The 26,086-nt window shown below is 48.3% G+C and overlaps 1 long non-coding RNA gene across 1 annotated transcript; it reads right to left on the bottom strand.

The window, feature by feature from the left end:
• Nucleotides 1-13,740: 13,740 nt before the first annotated feature.
• LOC142069673 (uncharacterized) lies at nt 13,741-23,325 on the bottom strand. The gene is made up of 2 exons (XR_012665617.1): nt 22,753-23,325; nt 13,741-17,077 (listed from the first exon to the last, which is right to left on the bottom strand). It is a non-coding gene; the product is annotated as an uncharacterized LOC142069673 (long non-coding RNA).
• Nucleotides 23,326-26,086: the final 2,761 nt, after the last annotated feature.

Consider the following 26,086-nt stretch of genomic DNA (forward strand, 5'->3'; position numbering starts at 1 on the left):
TCTAGTTGGTTCCTCCAGCACTTGCACCAGGAAGTTGTCCCCAACACTCTCCAAAAACTTCCTGGATTGTTTGTGCATTGCTGTATTGCTCTCCCAGCAGATGTCAGGGTGATTGAAATCCCCCATTAGAACCAGGGTCTGTGATCTGGAAACTTCTGTTAGTTGTCCAAAGAAAGCCTCATCCACTTCATCCTCCTGGTCTGGTGGTCTATAGCAGATGCCCACCACGACACTACCCCTGTTGTTCTCACCTCTAAACTTAACACAAAGACTCTCAACAGGCTTTTCTCCAGTTTCATACTGGTGTTCTGAGCCAGCATACTGCTCTTTTACATACAGTGCAACTCCTCCACCTTTTCTCCCCCACCTGTCCTTCCTGCACAGTTTATATCCCTCCATAACAGTGCTTGAGTCATGTGAGTTACCCCACCAAGTCTCTGTTATTCCAATCACACCATAGTTCCTTGACTGTGCCAGGATTTCCAATTCTTCCTGCTTGTTTCCCAGGCTTCTTGCGTTCATGTACAGGCACCTAAGATAACTAACAAATTGCCCTACTTTCTCAGTATGAATCAGGAGGCTTCCCCTGTTGCACCCTCCTCCTTGTGTTTCCTCCCAGTATCCCACTTACCTCAGGGTTTATGTCTCCATCCCCCGGCGAACCTAATTTAAAACCCTCCTCACTAGGTTAACAAGCCTGCCTGCGAAGACGCTCTTCTCTCTCTTCGTTAGGTGGATTCCATCTCTTCCTAGCAATCCTTCTTCCTGGAACAACATCCCATGGTCAAAGAATCCAAAGCCCTCTCTCCAACACCACCAGTGTAATCATGCATTTACTTCCACAATTCGATGGTCCCGACCTGGGCCTTTTCCTTCAACCGGGAGGATGGACGAGAACACGACTTGCACCTCAAACTCCTTTATCCTTCTTCCCTGAGCCACATAATCTGCAGTGACCTGCTCAAGGTCATTCTTGGCAGTATCATTGGTGCCCACATGGTGATGTTAGCCCAGAGTGACCCCTTCCCAGCCCTCTCACCAATGAAGGTTAAAGGGAATGCATGGCTGGGGTGTATCCCCATGAAGAACATCCCTGGCAGCAGCACTGGTATCACATTAGAGCCCCTCTAGTTCCCAGCTGGGGCAATGGGATATATACCACCTCCTCCATCCAGCACATGGGTTTGTGATTCCAGAACAGCTGCTGGTGCCATAGAATGTGCTGGAGGCTAATGTTTGGGGAGCCCACAGGCAGAACCACCAATGAGAGAGGCAAGGAGATTTTTGTAGCCATTAAGCAGCACGGGGATGGGATGTCAGGTACCTCTGGTTTCGAGACCAGGCCCGTGGGGTCACCGAGAGAGAACCTTGCCCCCTGTGCTGCTGCACTTGAGAGCTGATAAGGAAACTACAGCTGATAACCCACAAACAGAGGCTGTGCGTGGTGACTCAGCAGGATCAGCTGTTTAGCAGCAGACCACTGATTGGACACCATTTAGCATAAAGCTTCTTGCTCCTGCCACACTAGTTACTGGGCCTGCTGCTGACCAGATCCCTGAGACCACGTTTCTGCCTCCTCGCCTGGTTCCCGCTCCTTGTTCTTGTTCCCTCGCCTGGTTCTTGTTTCCGGTTCCTGCTTCCTCACCCTAACTCCAGTTGCTGACTCTGGCTAGACCTTGGCATGGCTCCTGCCTCCAACTCCAGTTTTACCCTTGGCATGGCTTCTTACCACGACCCCAATGCTACTCCGGGCTCTGACCACTAGGTCAGACCACCCAGGTTACAGGCCCTGACAGTTTGCTCAGACCATTCTTGGACTCTTCTGGGACTTTTTGCTGAACCCCTGGACTGAGTACAGACATTGCTGAGGCTCCCACTTCACTGATGCCCCAGGACCTGTACATCCACAGGAACAGGTCACTGTCCTCTAGGCTGAGAACCAGAAGCAGAGGAATCAAGTACAGCATCTGCAAACCGAAAATTGCTCCCAAGTTGCAACACTTGGGACAGCTGCGGGTACCCACATATCTCCCATTACAACACCAGCTTGGGTGACCAGCCCCAGAGCTTCATTACCAGGGAGATAGGATGGCACCTGCAGCAAGTTTCATGGGTTTATTACCCAGTGAAGACTCCTGTTTAGGCCCCAGGAATATGCCATGGACCAGGTCAAGATGGGGCAGGTACTTAGCTTGTTTATGGGGGAAGCCCTAGAACGGGCCTCTCCCCTTCTAGCGCAGAGCCACTCAGTGCTGACCAATTGGGATTCTTTCCTGCATGCATTTGCCACCATTTTTGATGACCCGTGTAAAGCTCACACAGCAGAGACCAACTTACGTAAGCTTCAGCAAACTCTGGTGTCAGCCCCTTCCTATGCCACACAATTTAGATGCTTGCCACACAGAATGATGTCACACTCCTCCATCAGTTTTGGCTCAGTCTCTGCAATGAATGAAAGGACAAGCTGGCATGGGCAGACCCTCCTGCCAGGTTCAAGGCCTTTATCAGGTCAGACACCATATTTCATGAACGACAACTGGAATGCATGAAGCCCCCATCTACATTCCACACTTTGTCAGAGCTCATGCAGATAAACGAGGGGCAGCCCCTCCTGGAGCACCCTAGACAGGAAATCTCTGTTTCTACTGTGGAAGAGCAGGACTTCCAGCATCCATATGCCATGTCAAAATCTCTGCCAGCCCTGCAATTGTGGATCCTGCAGGACAAGCAGACCTTTGCAGTGCAAAGAGCCTTGATTGACTCAAGAGCAGGGGATAATTTCATGGCCTTTTTCATAGCCCAGGTTCTCTTTCCCATCTAGCTTCTGTAGGGAGAACCATCTTCCAGTTTAAGAATCTGGTATCCTAGAACCCAAGCTGGAGAACCCTGATCTAAGAACACAGAGCCCCCCCCACACGGTGGCCACTTTATTGGATCCAGAAATGCCAATTCTCCATGATGAACCATGCCTTCCCATAAAATACCAACAGTACCAGATGTTTTCAAAAAATGAAATGCAGACGCATTACCCCTGCATCATGATTACAAATGTTCCATAGACCTTCAACCTGGAGCTAAAATTCCATTCAGAACTATATATTCTATGTCTGAGCTAGAGTTAGCAGCCTTAAGAGAGTACATCCAGGGAACCTAGACAAAGACTTTATCTGCCACTCTACTTCCACCACAGGTGTGCTGGTACTTTTCATTAAAAAGAAAGACAGTTCCCTGAGACTTTGTATGGATCACAGGGCACTTAACTAAATAACTATACAATTGTTACCCATTGCTATTAATTCCAGAGCATTTGGATAGAGAATGGTTGGCCAAGATATTCACCCAATTGGATTGCAGGGGACCATGTAACCTAGTTTCCACTTGGGTGAGGTATGAATCATAGAATCACAGAATCATAGAATATCAGGGTTGGAAGGGACCCCAGAAGGTCATCTAGTCCAACCCCCTGCTCGAAGCAGGACCAATTCCCAGTTAAATCATCCCAGCCAGGGCTTTGTCAAGCCTGACCTTAAAAACCTCTAAGGAAGGAGATTCTACCACCTCCCTAGGTAACGCATTCCAGTGTTTCACCACCCTCTTAGTGAAAAAGTTTTTCCTAATATCCAATCTAAACCTCCCCCACTGCAACTTGAGACCATTACTCCTCGTTCTGTCATCTGCTACAATTGAGAACAGTCTAGAGCCCTCCTCTTTGGAACCCCCTTTCAGGTAGTTGAAAGCAGCTATCAAATCCCCCCTCATTCTTCTCTTCTGCAGGCTAAACAATCCCAGCTCCCTCAGCCTCTCCTCATAACTCATGTGTTCTAGACCCCTAATCATTTTTGTTGCCCTTCGCTGGACTCTCTCCAATTTATCCACATCCTTCTTGTAGTGTGGGGCCCAAAACTGGACACAGTTCTCCAGATGAGGCCTCACCAATGTCGAATAGAGGGGGACGATCACGTCCCTCGATCTGCTCGCTATGCCCCTACTTATACATCTCAAAATGCCATTGGCCTTCTTGGCAACAAGGGCACACTGCTGACTCATATCCAGCTTCTCGTCCACTGTCACCCCTAGGTCCTTTTCCGCAGAACTGCTGCCTAGCCATTCGGTCCCTAGTCTGTAGCGGTGCATTGGATTCTTCCATCCTAAGTGCAGGACCCTGCACTTATCCTTATTGAACCTCATCAGATTTCTTTTGGCCCAATCCTCCAATTTGTCTAGGTCCTTCTGTATCCTATCCCTCCCCTCCAGCGTATCTACCACTCCTCCCAGTTTAGTATCATCCGCAAATTTGCTGAGAGTGCAATCCACACCATCCTCCAGATCATTTATGAAGATATTGAACAAAACCGGCCCCAGGACCGACCCTTGGGGCACTCCACTTGATACCGGCTGCCAACTAGACATGGAGCCATTGATCACTACCCGTTGAGCCTGACAATCTAGCCAGCTTTCTACCCACCTTATAGTGCATTCATCCAGCCCATACTTCCTTAACTTGCTGACAAGAATACTGAGTGGAAGACAGCCTTTAGAAATAGGCCTGGGTATTTTGAATATCTAGAAATGAGCTTCAGCCCCTGCCACCTTTCAGTTCCTAATTAACAACATACTTTGAGACATCCTAGACTACTATGTGGTCACAAATCTAGATGATATCTTGATCTACTCCAGTGACCAAGCAAGCCAGGACCACCACATCTGTGAGGTTCTGACAAGATTGCAGCAGCATGGGTTATATACAAAACTGGAGAACTGCAGAACTTCTGCAGGCAGAAACAAACAGTGCAAAGCACCTGAATGAGGGAGGAGAGGAGACTCAGTGTTGGCTACCTGGAGCTAAGGGTGATACAGAACGGCATCTGAGTCCTCACATCGTTACTGCACAACACATTGGCCATGCCACAGATCAGTGAGCAAGGAGGAACGAAATATCCTCTCCCCCCTGTTCAGGCAGAGATCATCATCCATACTTCTCTGCACCCTAAAAGGGAAGCTGAGTACCAAAGCAGATTGGCTTGAGCAATCAGTCAGTGGGCTCGAGCTCCTTTGCCCAGTGCTTTGGCTAAATGTATCCATTTGCGTCCATGAGATATTCATCTCCAGGAGGTGAGATCTCACAGCATCCACTGCTCCTGTTCTGTCTCAGGTACAGCCAGAGTTATTGGTATCCCTTCCATCCAGTGTTTATGCTGTCCCAGATCCTCCAGAAGATCAGGGAGGGGAGAGCAAGGGTAAGTCTGGGTGCTCTTTATTGACCAAGGAGACAGGATTTCTCTGGCTTGATCAACCCTGCATCAGGCCCTCCTGTCTTCCTTCTTCACAGAGAGGTTCCATTATTGCAAGAACCAGCTCACTAGGACAATCCAGAAAGGCAAAGTTGAGCTGTCTGGCATTTGGAAGGAGACAAAGGACTGAAGAATATCCAGGCAAGTCTATTTCTGCTCTTCTGGCATCTAGAAGAGTCAGCCAACAGCACTGACTCAAAACTAGGACAAGTTCCAGGAGCTGGTGTAACAAGCCCAAGTGTCTCCAGCTAAGGCCCTGGTAGGAGGCAAGATGGGCCAATGATTGAGGCATGAGCTAAGGACTTGGGAGACCTGGGTTCAATTCCCGCCTCTGCTATGAGTTTCCTGTGTGACCTCAGACAAGTCATGTCTGTCTATGCCTCAGTTTCCCCATCTGTACAAAGGGGACTTTTCCATAGTCCATAGCCCTACCCTGCCTCCCAGGGGTGAGGAGATGATAAGAACATTAAAGAGTGTGAGGTGCATTCAGGGAGGATGTGACATTCTACACCTTGTGGGAGTGTGCTGTAACACCCATATTCTTCTTTTTCATATAATCGTGATCTTACATATAAAGCAGGCCTTGTAAGGTATCAGGGGAAAGGTTATGATCTGCTGAAAGTCATTTCTCTATCCATATATGTCTATCATTAATGCACATGAAGTTATGAGAATTGTATTGTATGGTTGTCATTAAAACATGCTGTAAGTTGCGGGAATCAGCCAGATATTAGCTGCCCAGAGGCAACAGCAAGGAAAGTAATCAACACCCGAGTGGGATGTCAAACGACCCATCAACAGCCATTGTCCAGCAAAGGAGCTACAATGCAATAACTCAACTGCATGAGGCCCCACCTGGGGAATTGCTCAACCTTGCTTGGGGAGACTAAGTAATGCTCACCTGACTCTGAAGGGCAGAGTTATTTCGTCATATCAACAACTTTTCCAATGCCAGTATATCTTTTTTGAGATGAGGAGACCACATCTCTACACAGTATTCAAGATGTGGGCATACCATGGATTCATATAAGGGCAATAAGATATTCTCCGTCTTATTCTCTATCCCTTTTTTAAGGATTTCTAACATAGTTTGCTTTTTTGACTGCCACTGCACACTGCGTGGACGTCTTCAGAGAACTATCCACGATGACTCCAAGATCTTTTTCCTGATTAGTTGTAGATAAATTAGCCCCCATCATATTGTATGTATAGTTGGGGTTATTTTTTCCAATGTGCATTACTTTACATCTATCCACATTAAATTTCATTTGCCATTTTGTTGCCCAATCACTTAGTTTTGTGAGATCTTTTTGAAGTTCTTCACAGTCTGTTTTGGTCTTAACTATCTTGAGCAGTTTGGTATCATCTTGCAAACTTTGCCACCTCACTGTTTACCCCTTTCTACAGCTCATTTATGATTAACTTGAATAGGATTGGTCCTAGGACTGACCCTTGGGGAACACCACTAGTTACCCCCTCCATTCTGAAAATTTACCATTTATTCCTACCTTTTGTTCCCTGTCTTTTAACAAGTTCTCAATCCATGAGAGGATCTTCCTTCTTGACTCATAGAATATCAGGGTTGGAAGGGACCTCAGGAGATCATCTAGTCCAACCCCCTGCTCAAAGCAGGACCAATCCCTAAAAGGCCCCCTCAAGGATTGAACTCACAACTTTGGGTTTAGCAGGCCAATGCTCAAACCACTGAGCTATCCCTCCCACAGTCTCTTCCTTGCACTCTCCTCTCTGGGAGGCGCTCAGATGCCCCCCGGGTAACAGGTGCTCATGTAAGAAACTGGATCGATAGAAGAGGAACGGGCTCCAATTTGTCTGTCCCTGCTGTGTGGTCCATTTCCTCCCCGCGCCAGAGCCCCTGCCATTCAGGCAGTGGCAAGAGCAGGGGCGCCAGTCCCAAAGAGGTTTCCTGTCCTGCTTCTGCTAGTCAGTCCCAAGTGCACTGCTTGGGGGGCACCCACTGAGCCGGGGTGGTGGTTCCTGGCAAGGCACAATGCTTTCTTAAGAGCAATCACAGCCCGTTCAGTGCTGGGGACAAGTCATAGGGGGATGGCTGTGGTTTCTCACTCCTTTCTCGTATTCTTCATATCTCTGGCAGGAAGCTGTTGAGTCTGGTTTTGCTCTGATGTGAGGCTCCCTGCAGCAGGTACGGCCTGCCCAAGCCCTGTATGCACCCAGGGGAGGAGTCACTTTACGGGAGGTGTCATGCAAAGGAGCCACAAGCAGCAGATGCCCCCAGGCAACAAGTAGCGCCCATACTCGCCCTGACCCCCCGCCCAGGGGTCAGCTTTAGTTAGTTTAGTACAACAGTAGGGTTACCAGACAGCAACTGTGAAAAAAACGGGACGGGGGTGGGGGGTAATAGGCACCTATATGAGAAAAAATCCCAAAAAATGGGACTGTCTCTTTAACAACGGGACAGAAGGTCACCCTATACAACAGCAAAATAAGGCTGAGATTTTCAAAGCAGCCTGATTTGAATACTCCGTTCCCATTACGTTTCCACATGACAACTTAATTTACGTAAGAGCCTTTGGTGAGGGACCTACCGGGGAGAGGCTGTTCTAGATTTGATTTTGACACATAGAGAGGAACTGGTTGAGAATTTGTAAGTGGAAGGCAGCTTGGGTGAAAGTGATCATGAAATGGCAGAGTTCGTGATTCTAAGGAATGGTAGGAGAGAAAACAGCACAATAAAGATAATGACAGGTTTCAGAGGAACAGCCGTGTTAGTCTGTATTCGCAAAAAGAAAAGGAGTACTTATAAATTGGTTAGTCTCTAAGGTGCCACAAGTACTCCTTTTCTTTTTGCGAATAAAGATAATGGATTTCAAGAAGGCAGACTTTGGCAAACTCAGGGAATTGATAGGTAAGATCCCATGAGACACAAGTCTAAGGGGAAAAAACAGTTCAAGAGAGTTGGCAGATTTTCAAAGAGACCTTATTAAGGGCACAAGAGCAAACTATCCCACTGTGTAGGAAAGATAGGAAGTATGGCAAGAGACCACGCTGGCTTAACCAGGAGATCTTCAATGACCTGAAACTCAGAAGAGAGTCCTACAAAAAGTGGAAACTAGGTCCAATTACAAAGGATGAATATAAACAAATAACACAAGTATGTAGGCCAAGGCACAAAATGAGATTCAACTAGCTAATAACAAAGGGTAACAAGAAAACATTCTACAAATACATTAAAAGCAAGAGGAAGATCAGGGACAGGGTAGGCCTGTTTCTCAATGAGAGGATGGGGGGAAACAATAACTGAAAATGTGGAAATGGCAGAAGTACTAAATGACTTTTTTGTTTCACTTTTCACCAAGAAGGTTGGTGGTGATTGGACATCTAACATAGTGAATGCCAGTGAAAATGAGGTAGGAGCAGAGGCTAAATTATGGAAAGAACAAGTTAAAAATTACTTACTCAAGTTAGATGTCTTCAAGTCACCAGGGCCTGATGAAATACATCCTAGAATACTCAAGGAGCTGACTGCAGAGATATCGGAGCCACTAATGATTATCTTCAAAAAGTCATGGAAGACGAATGAGATTCCAGAGGACTGGAAAAGGGCAAATCTAGTCCCAATCCATAAAAAGGGAAATAGGGACAACCTGGGGAATTACAGACCAGTCAGCTTAACTTCAGTACCTGGAAAGATAATGGAGTAAATAAGCAATCATTTGCAAACACCTAGAAGACAATAAGCTAATAAGTAACAGTCAACATGGTTTTGTCAAGAACAAATCATGTCAAGCCAAACTAAGAGTTTTCTTTGACAGGGTAACAAGCCTTGTGGATGGGGGGGAAGTGGTAGATGTGGTATATCTTGACTTTAGTAAGGTTTCTGATACTGTCTCGCATGACTATCTCATAAACAAACTAGGGAAATACAACCTAGATGAGTGGTCCCCAAACTTTTTACCTCATACTCCCCTCTTACCCCGTCCACATCCTCCTTTCCTCCCCCACCCCAAAATCTGGGACTGGGAGTGGGGCCAGGGCTGGGGCTGGACACAGGGCCACGAGCGGAGCCATGGCTGGCGGTGGAGCTGTGGCTGGGCTGGGAGCCAGGGGGCTACCCTTTATCAATAAAACCAAGTGCTATGTGGAAGTGTTAGCAGGGAAGTTCCACTAAGCCAGCTGCTGTCCCCAGCAGTGTGTCACCTGCAGCATGGTTCTTGTTTTGTTCCCTACACTGCAACAGAAGCCCAAACAAAATAAACATGCCTGCATCATGCCCTGGAGCTTCCCACTGAAGCAACTTCCCAGCATCTTCAAGTTCATGCATGACCCCTCCCCCTATCAATCCTGCTACCAATGGGTCTTGCAGGCCCACTGAAAAACTCAGAGGGCTAATGAGCCCATCTCCACCACCCAGCCTTCCTCAGGGCCCCCAGCCGCAACCAGTTATGATTATTTCCCCCACCACAACCCTGGGGCTGAGTCAAAGGGTAAGAGGTGATTTGTGAATGGTACCCCACAGGCTAGTCTCCTCACTACACAACGCTCTTCCCTCCCATCCCATCCCACAATCTGTTCTCTCCCTGTTCAAAGAACCACCCACCCCAAAAATAGTTCCCCCAATTCTCTTTCCCTCTGGAAAACCAATTCCTTCCACCACACAATAGACTCCAAAAATCAGTTCCCACACTCCCACCCCCGCAACAGAATAGCCCCTCCTTCCCAATAGCCAATGATCTCCATGATCAGTTCTGTCTTCCCCTCCCATAGGGCTGTCTCAGTGACACCAGTTCTCACAAGTCTTGCAATATTTGGTGTTTTTTCCCCCAAAGCCCCAGCTTCTGGAGTCACAAGACTGAGTGAGAACAGCAGCACCCTTTACTTTAAAAAAAAAATGAGGCCTGGTCTACACCTAGAACTTAGGTCAACCTAGCTACGTCGCTCAGAGCTGTGAAAAATTTTGCGCCCTGTACGACATAGTTAGATCAACCTAACCGCCACTGTGTACTCAGGTAGGTCGATGGAAGAATTCTGCCACTGACCTTGCTACTGGCTCTTAAGGGTGTGGATTTACTACAGTGACGGAGAAACACCTTCCGTTGTTGTAATGTCGACATTACAGCAGCAGGGGCGCAGTGCTTGTAGTATAGACACACCCTAAGTCTCCAGCTCCCCATGTTGAGGAGTAATGCTTAAAAATGTGACCCAAGTGTAACCTTAAAGGCTCAGAAAGCAGAAAGGAGAGAAAATTAGAGGATTGGGCCAAAAGAAATCTGATGAGGTTCAATAAGGACAAGTGCAGAGTCCTGCACTTAGGACGGAAGAATCCCATGCATGGCTACAGACTAGGGACCGAGTGGCTAGGCAGCAGCTCGGCAGAAAAGGACCCGGAGGTTACAGTGGATGAGAAGCTGAATATGAGTCAACAGTGTGCCCTTGTTGCCAAGAAGGCCAATGGCATTTTGGGATGTATAAGTCGGGGCATTGCCAGCAGATCAAGGGACATGATCGTTCCCCTCTATTCGACACTGGTGAGGCCTCATCTGGAGAACTGTGTCCAGTTTTGGGCCCCACACTACAAGAAGAGTGGAAAAATTGGAAAATGTCCAGCGGAGGGCAACAAAAATGATTAGGGGATGAGGAGAGGCTGAGGGAACTGGGATTGTTTAGTCTGTGGAAGAGAAGAATGAGGGGGGATTTGATAGCTGCTTTCAGCTACCTGAAAGGGGGTTCCAAAGAGGAGGGATCTAGACTGTTCTCAGTGGTAGCAAATGACAGAACAAGGACTAATGGTCTCAAGTTGCAGTGGGGGAGGTTTAGGCTGAATATTAGGAAAAACTTTTTCACTAGGAGAGTGGTGAAACACTGGAATGCGTTACCTAGGGAGGTGGTGGAATCTCCTTCCTTAGAAGTTTTTAAGGTCAGGCTTGACAAAGCCCTGGCTGGGATGATTTAGTTGGGGATTGGTCCTGCTTTGAGCAGGGGGTTGGACTAGATAACCTCCTGAGGTCTCTTCCAACCCTGATATTCTATGATTCTATGAAAATGAAGCCAAAAATGTATTTCTTAATCATGATTTTTCAGCCAGAAGCATGTGTTTTTTTTGAGGTCTGACTCATAATTTTTGAACATGTGGGGTTGTCAACACCGCAATCTCCCCTTCCCCAAACTCAAATCACTGGATACATTACATGTGTCCCCTGCTCCCTAGATCAGTGCTCCCACACTCAGTCTTGTGTCTTTCTCTCCCCAATCCTAACAAGAGCGAGAGAAGGTGGATGAGGTAATATCTTTTATTGGACCAACTTCTGTAGATGAAACAGACGAGCTTTGGAGCTTTCACAGAGCTCTTGTTCAGATCTGGGAAAGGTGCTCAGGGCTGGTCTACACTGAAAACTTACGTCGGCATAGCTCGCTCTCTCTCTCTCTCAAGGGTGTGAAAAATCCACCCCTGAGAGACGTGCGTGCAGGTTTCCCTTGAGGATGAGGACTGAGAGGTCAGATACAGAGTGGTCGCTTTGTGAAAAGTGCTCACCCATGGGAGAGAGGGTGTTTTATCATTTGTCTGTGGAAGTTCATTTGAGAGTGTAATGTGTAGTGTCTGTCTGGTTTCACCCACATAGCTGTTATTGGGGCAGTTAATGCACAGCCCACCCCCATCTCCTTTGTCCCTAGCCACCATGCAAGTAGCCCAGACACCACAACTTGTTCCCATCTCTTGCCCAGAGGCTAGGACATTGCAGGCAGGGACAGGTGTGAGGCATCCAGCACCCAGATAGATCTGCATAAGGGAGAATTCCTTCCAAGCCTCCAGCCAGCAGGAGCAGCTGCAGCAGCAGGGAATTTCAAGAACTTATGTCATCACAGGGGCTGGTCCAGTTCTAGACATTCTCATCCCTCTGCTGATTGGCTGCTCGCTCTAGACTCTTCCCTCATGCTCTCACTCTACCTGCTCCCCTCAATGCTCCTTCCCCCTTAGTTCACCCCTGCCTGCCTTAGCACCTCCCACAGCCAGCCACCCCCACCCTGTCATACATTTAAAGTAGATAAATAAAAGTAGAGCAAAAAATACCCAATACTGCATTATAACCAAACCAACCCTATTTATTCTCCAAGCTATTTAGGGAACCATTGTGCTAGGTGATCCAGTCTCAGTCTGGGGTCTCTAAGCATGACACAAAACATCATGGTACTAACATGACATTTGCAAGCTATCACCCTGATTTTATGCAACATCCCTTCCCTTAATGAGCTTTCTGTTGATTGTTTAGGCTCTGATTCTACCAAGATTTATGAACATGCTCATTTTTGGGCCTACACAGTGTGGGAAGTTTTGGCAGGATCAGGGTCTTCACTTGTAGACTATCTCAACAGCTGCCAAATTTGGTACCGCTCCATGTGTGACATGTTATAAAAGTTATGTCACTGGTTATTTTGCATGCAATCATAAATTCCACCTTAATGCTAAATACCTACAATTTTTAACTATGTATTTGTCCTATCTTACATGACAAATACATAGTTAAAAAAAGACACAAATTTCCTGACAGCAAAATCAGTGTGATGGGTTCGATTACAGAGACACCCTTGGGACTGTCACCTGATGTGCTGAGATTATACCTCTGAGCCCGTTTTCCGTGCCAAAGCTTGGGACTCCAGAACCCTGCCTTGTTGAGCCAGACATGCTAACCTGCTACAACACAGACCCAGGTCTGCTCCAAGCCCCCAAAGCTGCAGATTTTAACCAAAAACTGCTCAGCAGGTTACCAATCTCCAGCACCCAGACACCCAGTTTCCAATGCGATCAAAACCCCAAATAAATCAGTTTTACTCTCTGTAAAGCTTATACAGGGTAAACTCATAAATTATCCACCCTCTATAACACTGATAGAGAGATATGCACAGCTGTTTGCTTCCCCAGGTATTAATCACTTACTTTGGGTTCATTAATAATGAACAAAAGTGATTTTATTCAGTATAAAATGTAGGATTTAAGTGGTTTCAAGTAATAACAGACAGAACAAAGTAAGTGACCAAGCAAAATAAAGAAAAAACACACAAGTCTAAGCCTAATACATTAAGAAACTGATTACAGGTAATATCTCACCCTCAGAGCTGTTCCAATAAGCTTCTTTCACAGACTAGACGCCTTCCTAGTCTGGGCTCAATCCTTTCCCCTGGTACAGTTCTTGTTAGTTTCAGCAGACATCTTAGGTGGAAACTAGCGGTTTTCTCATGACTGGCAGCCACCTTTGTTCTGTTCCACCCCCTTTTATAGCTTTGGCACAAGGTAGGAATCTTTTGTCTCTCTGGGTCCCCACCCCTCCTTCTAAATGGTAAAGCACCAGGTTTAAGATGGATTCCAGTATCAGGTGACATGTTCACATGTCCTGTGAGACCCCAGCCTCCATTCTTCCAGGGCTGGCCTGCACATACCCAGGAAGGTTTGCAAGTAAACAGAGCCATTTACAGGTCATTGATTCTGAAGCACCTTTAATGGCTTCCACTTAATATGCTTACATCAGTAATACAAGTTTATATCTTATTCTCCTAACTCCAGCCATAGAAATAATACATGCAAACAAATGGGATGAACACACTCAATAGATCACAAGCTTTGCAATGATACCTTACAAGAGACCTTTTGCATAAAGCATATTCCAGTTACATCATATTCACACTCATAAGCATATTTCCATAAAACAACATCACAATCAGCTTTTATTTTTTTAAACATTTCTACTCTTTGTGGTTGGGACAAAAGCTGGATTCCCTTCCCCCTTTATGGACTGAGAAATGCTGCAGCAGGGAAGCCATAACTAAACAGTTTTTGGTTTTTTTGGGGGGGGTGGGGGGGCGGACAGACACCCAACAACAGCCCTGAACTCTAAATACTACCTAAAGCCATCTTTTTCAAAAGTCAGCCACACATTCCAAAATCAAGAGATTAAGAATAAAGAGTTTTTAAAAATAAACTAATCATCCTGGGGTTCTTTTATTTGCCTCCCTAAGCCTTTAGGGGGGGTCATGTTTTGACACTGGTGACTTCTGTTGCTCTTCTTCAAGCCCCAGCTCCTGGAGTCCAGTGAACATAGAGAAGTCTCAGCTTTTACTTTAACCACAGCCAGTGTCTGGCCTGGCGTTCACTGAGAAGCACTAGAGAATCAGCTCCATGTGCACCCTAAAAGCTCAGGCAGCAAGGGAAACCCCCAGTATTGCTACTGTAATAAAGCGGGGAGGATTGCTGGCCAGCGCCATGACGGGTGAGCACCCCAGGTTGTCCTGCAGGAATGGGGTGTGTGGATCGGTCCGGCCCTGCACACAGCTGGGAACAGGAGTGATACAACCACAGAGATGTTGAGTCCTCCAGCAGCTAAAGAAGCTCAGAAGTGCCCTACAGGGGGTACCGTGTTATCGAGGGACTTACCCCGAACTGGGGCCAGGCTGAGGGGCTCCCTACACTGCCTGCACAGGGTGAGTCAGGGGGTACACCGCCCTGCAGGGACCCCAACCCAGCCAGCCCCGGGTCAACACAGCGGGGTGCACTGCTCTGCAGGAACCCCAACCCAGCCAGTCCTTGGGCAGTGTGGGGGTGCATAGCCCTGCAGAGATCCCTGCCCCAACCCAGCCAGCCCCAGAACAACGTGGGGGGTGCACAGCCCTGCAGGGACCCCCAAACCAGCCAGCCCCAGGGCAACCAACCCAACCAGCCCCAGGGCAATGAGGGGGGCTGCACTGCCCACAGGGACCCCAACCCAGGCAGCTCCAGGGCAGTGCTGGGGGAGGGGGTGTGCACCACCCTACAGGGAACCCCCCTGTGATAAATGAAGGGGGGGAGCTCCCTTATGGACACCCAACCAGCCAATAGCTATAAAATCCCCCTTAGTAGCTGTTCGCTAATTGCTCTACCTGTAGAGGGTTAAAAAGTCTTACTGCTATGCATAGGTAAAAGAAAGTGAGTAAGCATCTGGCCAAAAGGGCCAGTGGGAAGGCTAGAACTTTTTAAAATTAAAACAAGGCTCCCCTTTTGTCTGTCTGTGGTTGTTCTTGGGGAGAGGCAGACGGAGCAGTTATACTGTGAGAAGCTTGGGCCAGGTTTGAAAAATCGTCAGTATCATACCTAGAAACTACTCATCTAAAACCACAGATATGTAAGTAGATCAGGAAATGTCTAGGAAGATGCAATTAGGTTTATCCCTTTTATTTCTTTATGGCTGTGGATTCCTCTGTGCTAACCCCAGGTGCTTTTGTTTTGCTTGTAACCTTTAAGCTGGACCTCAAGAAAGCTATTCTTGATGCTCAATCCTTGTAGATGTTTTTTTTTTAATCTAGCAAAAACCTAAATTCCCAGATGTATTTTCTTCTTTTTTTTTAATTAATAACATTTACCTTTTTTAAGAACAGGATTGGATTTTTGTGTCTTAAGAGGTTTGTGCACATGTTGTTTAATTAGTTGGTGACAACAGCTGATTTCCATTCCCCCTCACCCTTTCTCAGCTCTTCCCCGGCGGAGAGGGGGTTAAAGGGCTTGAGGGCACCCCACAGGAAGGAATTCCCAAGTGCGCCTTCCTGGGTTCTCAAAGGGGTTCTGCACTTGGGTGGTGGCAGCATCTACCCATCCAAGGTAAAAAAAAAGCTGTAACCTTGTGAGTTTAATACAAGCCTGGAGTGGCAAATATTAATTTTTTGTTGGCCCCCACCTTCTGCACTTGAAGTGCCAGAGTAGGGAATCAGCCTTGACTTGGTGGCAGAGAGGTGGGACCACTTTGAACCAGAGGCACAGACCTCAGGATTTTAAAAGGACACCTTTTTCCTTTTGGCAGCCTGCAAAGCCAGGTAGTTTGGTTTTTTTCTTTTCTTTGCTGCCTGAGGGGGAACAGGCCCGCAAAGGGTTTGGCCTGCAAAGCCAGGGAGTCCAACAAGCAGTTTATATTTTTCTAGCTTCATGGCAATGAAATAGCTAGGCTAGAGCAGGGCAGCCCTGTGCATGAGGTTGCAGTCGGGCACTGAAATCCTAGAGCAACCAGTCTTCCCAAATCAGCATGCCACGGAGAAGACAGACCAAGATCAAGCCCAGACATCCAGCTCCATGATAGAAATGCAGGGAGGGGATGGGGGACTGGGGATTTCTCAGGAGGGAAGGGTTAGCCCTCCCCAACCCAAGATCCCGGTGCCAGGATGGAGGGATGCCCTTAACCCAGACTGTGTTCTAACTGCGGAAGACAGGAATTTCTTCCTAGAGATAAAGCACTTGGAGGCGGAGGAGAGGAGAGAGATGAAGTGCTTGGAAGCAGAGAAGAGAGAGGCAAAGCACTTGGTGGTAGAAATGGAGCTGAAGTGCTTAGAGCTGGAAATGGCTAAGGTGGGTCAACCAGGTAGCCCTAACAATCCTTCTCCAGGTACCACTCCCCATTCCAAGAAATTCCTCACATACAGGGTAGATGATGATACAAAGGCCTTCTTAGAAAATTCTGAAAGGGCCTGCCATGGGTACAACATCCCTCCAGACCAGTATATTGTGGAGCTGAAGCCACAACTCAATGGACCCTTAGCAGAGGTGGCAGCTGAAATGCCTAAAGAACACATGAACAAGTACAAACGTTTTAAGCACAAGGCCAGAATTCGGATGGGACTAAGCCCCAAGCAGGCCCATCAGTGGCTCAGAGCCCGATGGTGGAAACCAGACATGGCATTTTCCCAGCACGCCCATCACACTGTAAAAAATTGGGACGCCTGGCTATCCGGAGCACATGTTGAGTCTCGGGAAGATCGGTCTCTCCTACTGCAAATGGAGCCGTTCTCAGAGGGTGTCCCTGAGGAAATAGAAAGGTACATCCTATATGGGAAGCCCAAAACTGTAAATGGGTGTAGGTGGCAGAGAAGAAGAAAGCTTGTAGCAGTTGGAACAGATACCAGAAGGGGCAACCCGAGACAACACCCCTCCATTGGAGTCAGCCCAAGGCCCCATCTCGCAAAGAGGAGCCCTCCACACAGCCAGGGAAACCCCAGATGCCCTCTCGTCCTACCACCCTACTCTCCAGCCATCCCACCGAGAGCCTTCAGGCCCAGATGCCTCACAAACACCCCCAGAGCGAAGGGAAACTGTGAGTGTGGGTGGGAGGAAGATTACTGCGTGGAAAGACACTGGAGCACTGGTGTCAGCTATTCACCAATCCCTGGTGGACCCAAAATTCATCAACCCAGAGGCCCAAGTGACGGTGCAACCCTTTAAGGCCTAGAAACTACTCATCTAAAACCCCAGATATGTAAGTAGATCAGGAAATGTCTAGGAAGGCCAACTCTTTTAACTTGCCTACGGCCAAGTTGCCTGTCCAGTACAAGGGCTAGTCAGGAATACGGACTTCTGAAGTCTATGACAATAATCCCATTCCCATTCCCATGCTGCTGGGAGAAGACTTAGCCAATCATGGAGGCTAACAAAAAGGGTGGGGATGATCACCCGCAGCCAGGCTAAACAGGCCTCCACACCTAACTCCATTCCTGAGCCTCCTACAAGGACCCAGTCTGTGTCCCCTGATACCACAGGCCCAGGGACCCAGCCAGAAGTGGTGGAACCAGATCCCAGACAAAAGTCTATGGCAGCAGTTGTAGATCCAGCTCCTGGGACCCAGCCAGAACCAACCCAAGGATCAGAATTGGTGGAGCAGTCAGCACCAGAGCCCGTGCTTGCAACCCCACAAGAGTCAGGGGAGCCAGTACCATACGGTGCCAGAGAGCCTGCACCTGCAGCAGCAGCTAAACCGGTGCAAAAAGTTCAACCAGAGCCTGAAATACAAACTAGTTCACCAGCGGAGAGTGGTTCACAATCGATGGAGACACCCCCCATCACCTGCATCACTTCTAGTGGGACCAAGCCCAAGTCCACAACCCAGTGAGGAACTAATGTCTCCAGCATCAAGGGAGCAGTTCCAGGCAGAGCAGGAAGCAGATGAAAGCCTCAAGGGAGCTTGGACAGTGGCACGGAATGACCTACCACCTCTCAGCTCTTCTAATAGGTCCAGGTTTGTTATAGAAGAAGAACTCTTATACAAGGAAACTCTTTCTGGTGGGGACAAGGAGGACTGGCATTCTCAGGGACAGTTACATAAGGAACAGCCACACTGGGTCAGACCAAAGGTCCATCGAGCCCAGTATCCTGTCTACTGACAGGAGCCAATGCCAGGTGCCCCAGAGGGAGTACACTTGATCATTACCTGTTAGGTTATCTCTCTCCTGCCATCCATCTCTACCCTCTGACAAACAGAGGCTAGGGACACCATTCCTTACCCATCTTTTTTGATATGAGGGGACCACATCTGTACACAGTATTCAAGATGTGGCCATACCATGGATTTATATAATGGCAGTAAGATATTCTCCGTCTTATTCTCTATCCCTTTTTTAATGATTCCTAACATCCCGTTTGCTTTTTTGACTGCCGCTGCACACTGCGTGGACGTCTTCAGAGAACTATCCACAATGACTCCAAAGTCTCTTTCCTGATTAGTTGTAGCTAAATTAGCCCCCATCATATTGTAAGTATGGTTGGGGTTATTTTTTCCAATGTGCATTACTTTACATCTATCCACATTAAATTTCATTTGCCATTTTGTTGCCCAATCACTTAGTTTTGTGAGATCTTTTTGAAGTTCTTCACAGTCTGCTTTGGTCTCAACTATCTTGAGCAGTTTAGTATCATCTGCAAACTTTGCCACCTCACTGTTTACCCCTTTCTCCAGCTCATTTATGACTAACTTGAATAGGATTGGTCCTAGGACTGACCCTTGGGGAACACCACTATTTACCCCTCTCCATTCTGAAAATTTACCATTTATTCCTACCCTTTGTTCCCTGTCTTTTAACCAGTTCTCAATCCATGAAAGGACCTTAGTTCCCACTAAGTATAGGGAAAAGCTCTTGTGCTTAGCCCAAGATCACCCTAGTGGCCATGCTGGGGTGAACAGGACCAAAGACCGTTTGGGGAAGTCATTCCACTGGGAGGGAATGGGCAAGGATCTTTCTACCTATGTCCAGTCTTGTGAGGTGTGCCAGAGGCTGGGAAAGCCAAATCACACTTGGAGTTGCAGCTAGCAAGGGATGTTAAGAGTAACAAGAAGGGTTTCTTCAGGTATGTTGGCAATAAGAAGAAAGCCAAGGGAAGTATGGGCCCCTTGCTAAATGAGGGAGGCAACCTAGTGATAGAGGATGTGGAAAAAGCTAATGTACTCAATGCTTTTTTTGCCTCTGTCTTCACGAACAAGGTCAGCTCCCAGACTACTGCACTGGGCAGCACAGCATGGGGAGGAGGTGGCCAGCCCTCTGTGAAGGAAGAAGTGGTTTGGGACTATTTAGAAAAACTGGACGTGCACAAGTCCATGGGGCCGGATGCGTTGCATCCGAGAGTGCTAAAGGAATTGGCGGATGTGATTGCAGAGCCATTGGCCATTATCTTTGAAAACTCATGGCGATCGGGGGAAGTCCCGGAAGATTGGAAAAATGCTAATGTAGTGCCAATCTTTAAAAAAGGGAAGAAGGATGATCCTGGGAACTACAGGCTGGTCAGCCTCACCTCAGTCCCCGGAAAAATCATGGAGCATGTCCTCAAGGAATTTATTCTGAAGCACTTAGAGGAGAGGAAAGTGATCAGGAACAGTCAGCATGGATTTATCAAGGGAAAGTCATGCCTGACTAATCTAATTGCCTTCTATGATGAGATAACTGGTTCTGTGGATGAAGGGAAAGCAGTGGACATGTTATTCCTCGACTTTAGCAAAGCTTTTGACACAGTCTCCCACAGTATTCTTGTCAGCAAGTTAAAGAAGTATGGGCTGGATGGATGCACTACAAGGTGGGTAGAAAGTTGGCTAGATTTTCGGGCTCAACGGGTAGTGATCAAAGGCTCCATGTCTAGTTGGCAGCCGGTATCTAGCGGAGTGCCCCAAGGGTCGGTCCTGGGGCCTGTTTTGTTCAATATCTTCATTAATGATCTGGAGGATGACATGGACTGCACCCTCAGCAAGTTTGCGGATGACACCAAACTGGGAGGAGTGGTAGATACGCTGGAGGGTAGGGATAGGATACAGGGGGACTTAGACGAATTAGAGGATTGGGCCAAAAGAAATTTGATGAGGTTCAACAAGGACAAGTGCAGAGTCCTGCACTTAGGACAGAAGAGTCCCATGCACTGCTACAGACTAGGGACTGAGCAAGTAGGCAGCAGTTCTGCAGAAAAGGACCTGGGGATTACAGTGGGTGAGAAGCTGGATATGAGTCAACAGTGTGCCCATGTTGCCAAGAAGGCCAATTAGTAGGAGCTTTGCCAGCAGATCGAGGGACGTGATCATTCCCCTCTATTTGACATTGGTGAGGCCTCATCTGGAGTACTGCATCCAGTTTTGGGCCTCACACTACAAAAAAGATGTAGAAAAATTGGAAAACGTTCAGCAGAGGGCAACAAAAATGATTAGGGGTCTGGAACACATGACTTATGAGGAGAGGCTGAGGGAACTGGGATTGTTTAGTCTGCGGAAGAGAAGACTGAGGGGGGATTTGATAGCTGCTTTCAACAACATGAAAGGGGGTTCCAAAGAGGATGGATCTAGACCGTTCTCAGTGGTAGCAGATGACAGAACGAGGAGTAATGGTCTCAAGTTGCAGTGGGGGAGGTTTAGGTTGGATATTAGGAAACGCTTTTTCACTAGGAGGGTGGTGAAGCACTGGAATGCATTACCTAGGGAGGTGGTGGAATCTCCTTTCTTAGAGGTTTTTAAGGTCAGACTTGACAAAGTCCTGGCTGGGATGATTTAGTTGGGGATTGGTCCTGCTTTGAGCATCAAATCCTCCAATCTGATGCTTAATCTTTGTTGTTGTTGTTTTTAAATCTAGCAAAAGCCTAAATTTCCAGATGTATTTTCTTCTTTTTTTTATTTTAAATAAAATTTACCTTTTTTAAGAACAGAATTGGTTGCTTGTATATTAAGAGGTTTGTGCATGTTGTTTAATTAGCTGGTGGCAACAGCTGATTTCCCTTTTTTTCCCCTCAGCTCTTCCCCGAAGGTGAGGTGAAAGGGCTTGAGGGTACCCCACAGGAAGGAATTCCCAAGTGCACCTTCCTGGATTCTTAAAGGGGTTCTGCACTTGGGTGGTGGCAGCATCTACCAATCCAAGGTCAGAAAAAAGCTGTCACTTTGTGAGATTAATACAAATCTTTGCGGGCCCTCACCTTCTGCAATCAAAGTGCCAGAGTGGGGAATCAGCCTTGACACGCCCTCCAACCCAGCTAGCCCCATGGCAGCACGGGGATTGCACTGCCATTCAGGGACCGCAACGCAGCCAGCTGAAAGGGCAGCACGGGGGTTACACCACCCTACAGAGACCCCCAACCCAGCCAGCTCCACAGCAGCATGGGAGTGGGGGGCGGTGCACTGCCCTGCAGCACCAGGGGTGATGCAGAGATGCACAGCCTAGCTGGTCCCTCCGCCTGCAACTCAGCCAACTCCAGGGCAGCATGGGGGAAGGGTGGGGAAAATACATAGTCCAACAGGGTTCTCCCCTGAACCCAATCAATCAGCTAGCTGTATGGGAGAATGCTGGGAGTGGGGGGGCAGTAAATGCACAACCCAGCCAACTCCAGGGCCACATGGGGAGAAGCATGCACAGCCCAGCAGGGTATCCCAAACTAGTTCTGGGGATGCACAGCCCAGCAGCCTCTCTCCACATTCCGCCTTGTAAGCCAGCCAGCTCACTCCATGGCAGCACAGGGAGAGGTAATATTAAAACAAGATCAAGCATAAACTCTTCTTTGATGCCTTTGTTGAAATGCTAGATTTTTTTAATCTACCCACTGATGACTGGGAGGAAAGAGGAACTGCAAAACAGACTGTTTGTGGCGGGGGGGAGGGGGGAGAGAGGAATTTGCAAGAAAGTTTTGCTCTTCAGCCTTTAAGAGCACTCATGTTACAGGTGTTCTGGGACTTGTAGTACCTATAGCTCATGTGTTGACAGGCTGAGAGCAAGGCCTGCTGAGATGAGAAGGCTATAAAAGCCAAGCCACTGTAGTAATGGGAGAAGGAGATCTTTTATGGGGCGAGCTGGAGGGGAGACGCTCTAGTTTTATCAATCCCAGCTGGATTTTTGGTGGTTGTCCCTAGCTTCATCTATGCTCTCTGTTTTACTTCAGCTGCTCATCGGTTTTCCTTGCCTTTCCCCTCTAGACATGTTTGGGCAACACAGTGCTTGGTCTGTTTGTGTAGGAGGTTCAGCTCACTCCTCCAACATGGGGGGGGGGGGCAGAAAGACAGTTGTGCCTCAGTTTCCCCCACATCAGTGACTGTTATCCCCAACTACAAGTGTTCAAAAACTGTCAGCTTCTCTCTTCTCCCTCCCCCAAAATACCATTAATGACTTAAAAAACATGAGATTTAAGAAAACAAAACCAGGTTTATCTGCCTTCTTGATTTTGAGCTTCAGGATGCACACAAGCACTCACATTTTCAAGCAGTATTTTGCAGCCAGGAATGCAGGAAACCTCTCTGAAGAATTAAAGTAGAAATTCTCATGCAATCTCTTAATTCCAGCCAGTAGGGCTTTTAAGGCAGACACCAAATATCACACAATAGAGTTCACTGGAGTTGGCAACATTGTGTCACACACACCCCCTCAGCTGTAGTTCCAAAGTAGCCTGACTTCACAGGTCTTGGTTTTATTAATGGCCCAAAATATTCCAATACTTGGCACAGGACACCCTCCCCCAATTCCAGCCACACTTTATCCTTATGCTTCTAGACTACAGTCTGCAGACAGTCCTGCCTCCTTTGGATCACAGTGGCCTTCCACCTCGCAGCTACAGAGGCTCCCCTTAGCCCTCCCACTGGACTCTGATGACAGCCCTTTCACTTTGCTGAGCTGCAGGGAATTCTTAGCTTTCTCATCAGCCTACGCTCATAGTTCCAGACAGGTTCCTTCTCCAAGCTCAGGCCAGAAAAGACCTAACACCCATAGCTGCTCACCCCAGAAAAGAGCCCTTTCTCTACTACTACAGCAGCTTGGCTTTTTATCTGTCTAATCCCAGCAGGCCTTGCTTTCAGCCAACTATGACTGAGCCCTAGACCCAACAATTGCCAGAATGCCTGGCTTTAAAGAGACAGAGGCCCTGTAATAAGCATGCCCTTAAAGTGACAGTGCTCTCTGTTAGGTCCAACAGCAAACCTTTTTTGCACATTCCCCTTTCCAATTTTTGCCCCCAAAAATTCTTGTGTTGCAGCTCTTCTTTCCTCCCAACCCAGGGGGCAAGTGAGTGAGTGATGTCTGGATTCTCTTTTATTCCAGCAGATGGGATCGTGAGCAGGGGCGACAGGTTTGTATAATTTTTGGTGGTGCCCAGAACAGGTCCAAATCTCCTCCCCACAACCTTGTAAGCCAATATACAGTAACTCCTCACTTAAAGTCGTCCCGATTAACGTTGTTTTATTGTTACGTTGCTGATTAATTAGAGCAGTGGCTCTCAAATTTTTTTTTCCACGGACCACTTGAAAATTGCTGAGGGTCTTGGCGGACCACTTAATGATCTTTCCAAATGTTGTTTGTACTGTTAGCTAACTATTGTAAAGCACTTTGGATAAAAGTGCTATATTAAAAAACCCCTAAATAATAATGAACTTTTTTTGTTCTACACATAAAAGCACACAACTCATACTTTAATATCAGTGGTCTTAATCTTTCTAATGCAATGGATGTACCGTCTCCCCCCACCGCAGCAGCCCCCAAGCTGGGGCTGGGAATGAGTGGAAGGGGGGGTCTCTCCCTCTTCCCTGCCGCAGCAGTCCCCAAGCTGGGACTGGAAAGAAGGGGGGTCTCTCCCTCTCTCCCCTACTGCAGCAGCCCCTGAGCTCTGGCTGGAAAGGAGGGGGAGTCTCTCCTTGGGTTCACTTAACATCGTTTCACTTAAATTAGCATTTTTCAGGAACATAACCACAACATTAAGCAAGGAGTTAATGTATATTTTTTAAAATAATGTAAAAATGTGAGGGCTCTGGGGTGGGGCTCGTGATGAGGGGTTTGAGGTGTGCGGGGGGCTCAGGCAGAAGGCTGGGGATGAGGGGTTTGGGGTGTGGGAGGGGCTCAGGGCTGGGGTAGAGGGTTGAGGGTAGGGGTGCAGAGGGTGAGGGCTCTGGGGTGGGACAGGGCTGGGGATGTGGGGTTTGGGGTGCAGATAGGCTGCTCCGGGGCAAGGGCCAGAGAGGAGGATTCCCCCAGCCCTCTCCCTACAGGCAGCAGTGAGCTCCAGGGGAGGGCCCCCCTACTTCCCCCTTGCACCACACTCACCTCGCATCACTGCCATTGCACGTGCTCCTAGGGCCCCTTTCCGGTACTGGAAGCCCCCTCACCTCCCCTGCGGTGGGTGCCGTGGGGGGGGGGGGCTGCCCTCACATGTGCTCCTCCTCCCCTGCTGCTGCCCCTCACTGTAGCTTCACTGGGGGTGGGGGTGGGGGCTTACCCTTGTCCAGCATGGGGCAGGAGCGGTGACTGTGGGCATAGGGGCCCCCCTGTGCTAGTGGAGGGTGCCCTTGGAAAATGAAAGTGTCTGAGGGGGAAGGGCAGGCTCAGGGTCAGCCTGCCCTGGCAGTGAAGTTGGGGGCACTAGGACCCTGTGGCGGCAGTTGATGCAGGGAGGCAGGATGGAGCTGCAGGGGAGAGACAGAGATGCACCACTCCCTGGGAGCCTGGGCATCAAGGGGAGGCCGAAGGACACTCCGGCGAGGTGCTGGGGGGTGGCAGGCGGGGCTGGGGGAGAGACCTGGCCCTGAACATTGGCGGAGCTGGGCCCCCGGCCTCTGAATATTGCTGGAGCCCGGGCACCATGGGCCCATTTATCTCACGGCCTATGATCATGAGTGAGAAGGAGGCAGAGAGCAGGGATGTCCTGAGGAAGGGAGTAGACCCAAAGGGAACATCCCCCGGGAAGTGGGCTCAGAGAGTCCTGGCGGGTCGGAGTTGCTGGGGGGCAATGACAGAGAGCAGCAGCCGCTGGGCAGATCCCCGCCCTGGGGGAGAGGGCTCCAATCCAAGGAGAAATGCTCCTACTGCACTGACTGCAACAAGGGCTTCAGCCGGAGCTCCCACCTCATCCGGCACCAGGGCACCCACACGGGCGAGCGCCCCTACCAATGCAGTGACTGTGGGAAGAGCTTCAGCCAGAGCTCCAACCTCATAGAGCACCAGAGAACCCACCTAGCACAGAAACCCTGAACATGGGCCGGGCCAACGTGTCTGTTTCCTGAGCAAGCGCCCAACGCTGCAGTAAACAGCATGGGGCCAGCAAGACACTTAATAGGGGGAGAAATTACTGAGTGTACAATGCCAAAGACTAGAAACCCTCCCCAGGAGTTAGACTTCTTCACACTGCCAGCGGCGGCTGCCTGCCCCAGCCTCGCCTGTTGCAATATCCAGGAGATGATCCCACTTGCCACAAGAGCTAAGGAACCTGTAATAAGGCAAGTCTAAGGGGGTCTAACTTATGCATTCTTTCAACCTCGTATGGACAGGCTGTCTACATAGACAGTGGGAGACAGAATGCAGGCCATTTCAGTCCCATGGGCAGCTCCCTAGCATTTGTTCCCTCTTTTTGTCTGTTCTGGCCAGACTCCATCCCAGGATTTTAGTTCCTGTTGGATACCTAGATTTTAGTCCCATTTTTTAAAATTTGCTTCTAATACTCTATTTCCTGTTATATTGCAGTGTCTCTCCATATGAAATAAAGCCTGCTCCAGCATACCCATTTTCCATCCTAGTGTCCCATTTCAGATGCCGTGTCTTATAATAGT

This window comes from Caretta caretta, chromosome 20, assembly GCF_965140235.1.
Source record: "Caretta caretta isolate rCarCar2 chromosome 20, rCarCar1.hap1, whole genome shotgun sequence".
Classification (NCBI taxonomy): Eukaryota; Metazoa; Chordata; order Testudines; family Cheloniidae; genus Caretta; species Caretta caretta.